Source organism: Oncorhynchus nerka, unplaced genomic scaffold, assembly GCF_034236695.1.
Source record: "Oncorhynchus nerka isolate Pitt River unplaced genomic scaffold, Oner_Uvic_2.0 unplaced_scaffold_911, whole genome shotgun sequence".
In the NCBI taxonomy this organism is placed as follows: domain Eukaryota; kingdom Metazoa; phylum Chordata; class Actinopteri; order Salmoniformes; family Salmonidae; genus Oncorhynchus; species Oncorhynchus nerka.
Genome location: NW_027040394.1, coordinates 30,856 through 38,180, shown reverse-complemented (window position 1 = coordinate 38,180; position 7,325 = coordinate 30,856). Strand labels below are relative to the sequence as shown.

General features: G+C 48.3%; 1 pseudogene; it reads left to right on the top strand.

Moving 5' to 3' along the window:
• Nucleotides 1-1,052: 1,052 nt before the first annotated feature.
• LOC135570745 (regulator of G-protein signaling 9-binding protein-like) lies at nucleotides 1,053-1,847 on the top strand (annotated as a pseudogene).
• Nucleotides 1,848-7,325: the final 5,478 nt, after the last annotated feature.

The window sequence follows — 7,325 nt, the reverse complement described above, 5'->3', positions numbered from 1 at the left end:
ACTTTAATAAAGGCATCCACTAACACCACGTACAGTAGTCTAGGGAGGGAGGGGGCTGTGTGTGTGTGTGTGTGTGTGAGAATAACCAACCAATCACAATACGTATCCCACTGGAGATGTTTTCTCACTAACCAATCAGTGGATCTCTGAAGCTTCTCTACTCTGTCAATGTTCCAGAATGCCTACATCTGAAAGCTCCGGTCTTGTTCTGCATGTGACCACACAAGGCGCTTATGGTATTTAAAACAGCACCGTGGACAAACACCGTGCTGAAGTGGCTCCCGTTCAGACGAAGAAGAAAACAGCCACACGATACTTATAGACAACCAACCAACCATCCATCTAGTCACAGTTTGATTTGGTTCGTCCAGCGGGAACGGGTCTGTCTCTCACGGTGAGCTGAGCTTTAACAGCGTTTTGTTTTTATACAGTCGTCACCATCCAGATGTGCATCTAAGAAGACGGCGACGGCATTAAATGGACTTTCCGTTATTTTTTTTTTTTGGTTTTGCGAGCCGACGCTGCCGGAGTTGTTCTGTCCGGATACTGTGGAGTTGATTTTTAATAGGAAACACCTGTAGCTGATCCGCTACACAGTCTCTAATATATTGGACTATTATTACCCACAAACCAACAGAAATGTTTTGATACACTATCTATTTTCTGCAGGCAGGCAGGGGCTGGTCTCTGACGCCGTCGTATCTAATCTCCAATGCAAAGAGCGAAGGTAAAGCCATTTACTGGTCCATTAATATCTAAGCTTTCTCTCTCGGCTCTCTGTGTGCTCGCACACAGGAACATGGATAGAGAGGAATTCGCTGTGACAAGAGCTTTGACTGGATTCGTATGGATGGTGTTCTCTTGTCCAAACTAACAAATAAAAAAGACAGTGGAATTGAGCTCAACAAACGACCACGGTGCGTCTGGCGGTTCGCGATCACCATCCTTTTTTGTTGTTGTTGCGCATCGCTTTTAAGTAAATTAATTGAATGCATTTTTAATGTAGCCGGGGGAGATCAGAGGTAGGCTTATATTTGAATTAAAAAACAACCATGGGGGGCACAGATGAGTGTAAACCATGCTGGATGCTCTGAACAAAGTCACAGCGTGCTACAGGCACCTGGTCATCGCGCTGGGCAGCATCGGACTCTCAGAACCTGCGCGAGGAACTCAAAAAGACCCGGAAGAAAGCCCAGGAGCTGGCGGTGGCCAACCGGAATAAACTAACCGAGTTGCTCAAAGACAAGACCACCAGCAAGGACGACCGGGCTGAGTATGAGAGGCTATGGGTGCTGTTCACCAGCAGCATGGAGCTACTGGAAGTGGACATGAAGCGGAGTTTGGAATGGGGCAGGAGTTCCCTCAAGGTGCCCACCAGACACCTCATCCAGGCTGGGCATGACCCGGCAGCACCACCACGGTGGCGCCAGGGCCATGTCTGTGCAGAACATGAGTACGGCCGGACAGCAACATCGACACTGCCGACCTGAAGGAACTCCAGGCTGAGATCACCCAGGTGGGTCAGATGATGGAGGAGATGGAGATGAAGGTGCAGGTGGCTCCGTGGGCCGTGGAGGCCAAGCAGGAGGCCGGCGCCGAGCTCAAATCCACCCTGGCGTCGGGAACTCCTCCGTGGCGTCATTTCCATCTGTGAAGAGGAGCCCAAGGACGAGATAGATGAAGGAGGTGACAATAACGGCATGATCACATGCATCGCTGGGTTCATATTCGTTTGCTATTGTAGTAATGCCGGGATTCTAGGATACTTCGTAATCGGTGGATAGGATACTTAGTTCTGGACGTTTTGAGCCAGCCTGGGAATACTTCACAGATAAACAGCGGGCGCAGCTAAGGAGACAGATACAGCCCGGGATGGACACTAGGCAGGTTATATGCCGGAGACGGCTCTGTTGTTGAGGGAGAGAGAGACTAGCGCGAGAGCTGTCAGGCGATGAAAACTGTTACGTCTGCATCCCAAATGGCTTCCGATTCACATATAGTCCTCTACTTTAGACCAGAGTCACTACAAGGCTTTATTCACATATAGTCCTCTACTTTAGACCAGAGTCACTACAAGGCTTTATTCACATATAGTCCTCTACTTTAGACCAGAGTCACTACAAGGCTTTATTCCACATATATTCCTCTACTTTAGACCAGAGTCACTACAAGGCTTTATTCCACATATAGTCCTCTACTTTAGACCAGAGTCACTACAAGGCTTTATTCCACATATAGTCCTCTACTTTAGACCAGAGTAACTACAAGGCTTTATTCCACATATAGTCCTCTACTTTAGACCAGAGTCACTACAAGGCTTTATTCCACATATAGTCCTCTACTTTAGACCAGAGCCACTACAAGGCTTTATTCACATATAGTCCTCTACTTTAGACCAGAGCCACTGCAGGCGTTATTCACATATAGTCCTCTACTTTAGACCAGAGTCACTACAAGGCTTTATTCCACATATAGTCCTCTACTTTAGACCAGAGTCACTACAAGGCTTTATTCCACATATAGTCCTCTACTTTAGACCAGAGTCACTACAAGGCTTTATTCCACATATAGTCCTCTACTTTAGACCAGTCCTCTACTTTAGTCACTACAAGGCTTTATTCCACATATAGTCCTCTACTTTAGACCAGAGCCACTACAAGGCTTTATTCCACATATAGTCCTCTACTTTAGACCAGAGCCACTACAAGGCTTTATTCCACATATAGTCCTCTACTTTAGACCAGAGTCACTACAAGGCTTTATTCCACATATAGTCCTCTACTTTAGACCAGAGTCACTACAAGGCTTTATTCCACATATAGTCCTCTACTTTAGACCTCAGACTGAGCATTCAATTCACCCTGCCAGCTCCCTGCCAGCTCCCTGCCAGCTCCCTGCCAGCTCTCTGCCAGCTCCCTGCCAGCTCCCTGCCCCTGCCAGCTCCCTGCCAGCTCCCTGCCAGCTCTCTGCCAGCTCCCTGCCAGCTCCCTGCCCCTGCCAGCTCCTTGCCAGCTCCCTGCCAGCTCCCTGCCAGCTTGCAGTCCTCCTCAGGAGTCAGGAGACCATAAAAACAAGCAGAAGATATGGTGGGGCATTCAAACCAAAACACACTAGCTAACTAGCTTGCTAGCATTGTTAACTAGCTATGTTGAAAGAACTGATTTTCCATCATATTCACAAGTAGGAAACACGTTCATTTTACCCAGACTTAGTCTATACCCATTGAGCTATTCAAAACCAAAAATCAAATCAAAATATTCAAAATAAAAAAAACAAATAAAAATGATTAAATATTAACTAAATGTACTGGAGCTCTCTGCCTAGGTGACCTCATAGCGCCATGGCAACGTGTAGAATGGCAGGGAATTTGCTCTCTGCCTAGGTGACCTCATAGCGCCATGGTAGCGTGTAGAATGGCAGGAATTTGCTCTCTGCCTAGGTGACCTCATAGCGCCATGGCAACGTGCAGAATGGCAGGAATTTGCTCTCTGCCTAGGTGACCTCATAGCGCCATGGCAGCGTGTAGAATGGCAGGGAATTTGCTCTCTGCCCTAGGTGACCTCATAGCGCCATGGCAACGTGCAGAATGGCAGAATTTGCTCTCTGCCTAGGTGACCTCCTTAGCGCCATGGCAACGTGTAGAATGGCAGGGAATTTGCTCTCTGCCTAGGTGACCTCATAGCGCCATGGCAACGTGTAGAATGGCAGGAATTTGCTCTCTGCCTAGGTGACCTCATAGCGCCATGGCAACGTGCAGAATGGCAGAATTTGCTCTCTGCCTAGGTGACCTCATAGCGCCATGGCAGCGTGCAGAATGGCAGGAATTTGCTCTCTGCCTAGGTGACCTCATAGCGCCATGGCAACGTGTAGAATGGCAGGGGAATTTGCTCTCTGCCTAGGTGACCTCATAGCGCCATGGCAACGTGTAGAATGGCAGGGAATTTGCTCTCTGCCTAGGTGACCTCATAGCGCCATGGCAACGTGTAGAATGGCAGGGAATTTGCTCTCTGCCTAGGTGACCTCATAGCGCCATGGCAGCGTGTAGAATGGCAGGAATTTGCTCTCTGCCTAGGTGACCTCATAGCGCCATGGCAACGTGTAGAATGGCAGGGAATTTGCTCTCTGCCTAGGTGACCTCATAGCGCCATGGCAACGTGTAGAATGGCAGGGAATTTGCTCTCTGCCTAGGTGACCTCATAGCGCCATGGCAACGTGTAGAATGGCAGGGAATTTGCTCTCTGCCTAGGTGACCTCATAGCGCCATGGCAGCGTGCAGAATGGCAGGGAATTTGCTCTCTGCCTAGGTGACCTCATAGCGCCATGGCAACGTGTAGAATGGCAGAATTTGCTCTCTGCCTAGGTGACCTCATAGCGCCATGGCAACGTGTAGAATGGCAGGGAATTTGCTCTCTGCCTAGGTGACCTCATAGCGCCATGGCAACGTGCAGAATGGCAGGAATTTGCTCTCTGCCTAGGTGACCTCATAGCGCCATGGCAACGTGCAGAATGGCAGGAATTTGCTCTCTGCCTAGGTGACCTCATAGCGCCATGGCAAGCGTGTAGAATGGCAGGGAATTTGCTCTCTGCCTAGGTGACCTCATAGCGCCATGGCAACGTGTAGAATGGCAGGGAATTTGCTCTCTGCCTAGGTGACCTCATGGCTCTCGCCATGGCAATGGCGTGTAGAATGGCAGAATTTGCTCTCTGCCTAGTTGACCTCATAGCGCTATGGCGTGTAGAATGGCAGGAATTTGCTCTCTGCCTAGGTGACCTCATAGCGCCATGGCAACGTGTAGCAGAATGGCAGGAGAATTTGCTCTCTGCCTAGGTGACCTCATAGCGCCATGGCAACGTGTAGAATGGCAGGGAATTTGCTCTCTGCCTAGGTGACCTCACAGCGCCATGGCAACATGTGTAGAATAGCAGGGAATTTGCTCTCTGCCTCATGGCAACAAAAATACATCCTTGCTCGAACCGTGCAGGTGGCCCCACCAAACTGCCCTTTACCATTAAACAGAGCCCTATAGGGCCCTGGTCTAAAGTAGTGCACTATATATGGGCTCTGGTCTAAAGTAGTACTATATAGGGCATATGACTCTTGTCTAAAGTAGTGCACTATATAGGGCATATGACTCTGGTCTAAAGTAGTGCACTATAGGGAATAGGGCTCTGGTCTAAAGTAGTGCACTATATATAGGGCTCTGGTCTAAAAGTAGTGCACTATATAGGGAATATGGCTCTGGTCTAAAGTAGTGCACTATATATAGGGCTCTGGTCTAAAGTAGTGCACTATATAGGGCTCTGGTCTAAAAGTAGTGCACTATATAGGGCATATGACTCTTGTCAAAAAGTAGTGCACTATATAGGGCATATGACTCTTGTCCAAAGTAGCACTATATAGGGAATAGGGCTCTGGTCTAAAGTAGTGCACTATATAGGGAATAGGGTTCCATATGGCTCTGGTCTAAAGTAGTGCACTATATATGGGGCTCTGGTCTAAAGTAGTGCACTATATAGGGAATGGGTTCCATAGGGCTCTGGTCTAAAGTAGTGCACTATATAGGGAATATGACTCTGGTCTAAAGTAGTGCACTATATAGGGCATATGACTCTGGTCTAAAGTAGTGCACTATATAGGGCATATGACTCTGGTCTAAAGTAGTGCACTATATAGGGCATATACATTTACATTTACATTTAAGTCATTTAGCAGGCTCTTATCCAGAGCGACTTACATATGACTCTGGTCTAAAGTAGTGCACTATATAGGGAATAGGGCTCTGGTCTAAACTAGTGCACTATAATAGGGAATAGGGCTCTGGTCTAAAGTAGTACCACTATATAGGGAATAGGGCTCTGGTCTATAGTAGTGCACTATATAGGGAATAGGGCTCTGGTCTAAAGTAGTGCACTATAATAGGGAATAGGGTGCCATTTGGGATGCATTCCTATGGGACACATCCATGTAAGGAGTTACTCGGCCTCGTAGAGCCTTTCTGAATGTATTCAGCATCTTCATGAGAAATTGCACTAGATATATTTTTAGAAGTACGAGATGTTAGGTCTAGAAAGGGAGGCAGAGCGTGTTGGGCTCCACACGATCACACAGGCAGGTCTAAGTATTATCCTACACAGAGAATGTCCATTAGTAGGGTCTAGGCTATAGGGAGAGGAAATGTGTGTCCACGATGTGAAACAGAATACATCTACTGGTTAAACACGGTTGCTATTGGAATTTCACATATATATTTCAACGTCGGTTTCATGTTCGTTTATATCCATCATGCATCCCTCCCTCCATCCATCATCATCCCTCCCTCCATCATCCCTCCCTCCATCATCCCTCCATCCATCATCCCTCCCTCCATCCATCATCCCTCCCTCCATCATCCCTCCATCCATCATCCCTCCCTCCATCATCCCTCCATCATCCCTCCATCCATCATCCCTCCATCCATCATGCATCCCTCCCTCCATCCATCATCATCCCTCCCTCCATCATCCCTCCATCCATCATCCATCCCTCCATCATCCCTCCATCCATCATGCATCCCTCCCTCCATCCATCATCATCCCTCCCTCCATCATCCCTCCATCCATCATCCCTCCCTCCATCATCCCTCCCTCCATCATCCCTCCATCCATCATCCCTCCATCCATCATCCCTCCATCCATCATCCCTCCATCCATCATCCATCCATCATCCCTCCCTCCCTCCATCCATCCATCATCCCTCCCTCCATCATCCCTCCCTCCATCATCCCTCCATCCATCATCCCTCCCTCCATCATCCCTCCCTCCATCATCCCTCCATCCATCATCCCTCCCTCCATCATCCCTCCCTCCATCATCCCTCCATCCATCATCCCTCCATCCATCATCCCTCCATCCATCATCCCTCCATCCATCATCCCTCCCTCCATCATCCCTCCCTCCATCATCCCTCCATCCATCATCCCTCCATCCATCATCCCTCCATCATCCCTCCCTCCATCATCCATCCATCCATCATCCCTCCCTCCATCATCCCTCCATCCATCATCCATCCATCCATCATCCCTCCATCCATCATCCATCCATCATCCCTCCCTCCATCATCCCTCCATCCATCATCCCTCCCTCCATCATCCCTCCCTCCATCCATCATCCCTCCCTCCATAATATACCAAATGCCTGTTCCCTTTCCATTACCAAGGCCCAGAGCAGTGTTTGTTTTAATGCATACCATTGCAGGAGTTTGCATACTGGATTGGTTTGTAAATACTGTGTTCCTGTTTCAAATAGAGTACATTCTATGAAGTCTTGTTTATTATAATAAACATGTC